This window comes from Arachis duranensis, chromosome 6 (genome assembly GCF_000817695.3).
Source record: "Arachis duranensis cultivar V14167 chromosome 6, aradu.V14167.gnm2.J7QH, whole genome shotgun sequence".
Classification (NCBI taxonomy): Eukaryota; Viridiplantae; Streptophyta; class Magnoliopsida; order Fabales; family Fabaceae; genus Arachis; species Arachis duranensis.
In genome coordinates this window covers 59191469-59192011 of record NC_029777.3, presented here as the reverse complement: position 1 = coordinate 59192011, position 543 = coordinate 59191469, and positions in this window count along the sequence as shown.

Below are 543 nucleotides of genomic sequence, written 5' to 3'. Positions count from 1 at the left end.
ACATTGAGGAGCTCAAGCACTCCATAAGACCTTCAAGAGGAAGAACAAGCCGCCATCACTAAGGTGGACCCGTTCTTTAATCCCCTTGTTCTTTATTCTTCTGTTTTTCAAAAATTTATGCTTATGTTTATCCATGTTTGTGTCTTATGATCATTAGTGTCTTAGTGTCTATGCCTTAAAGTTATGAATGTCCTATGAATCCATCACCTCTCTTAAATGAAAACTGTTTTTATCATAAAAGAACAAGAAGTACAGGATTTCGAATTCATCTTTAAAACTAGCTTAATTAGTTTGATGTGGTGACAATACTTTTTGTTTTCTGAATGTATGCTTAAACAGTGCATATGCCTTTTGAATTTGTGGTTCATGAATGTTAAAATTGTTGACTCTTGAAAGAATGATGAAAAAGGAGACATGTTACTGAGGATCTGAAAAATCATTAAAATGATTCTTGAAGCAAGAAAAAGCATTTCTATAAAAAAAACTTTCGAAAAAGAAAAGAGAAATAAAGTTGTGATCCAAGGCAATAAGAGTGTGCTTAAT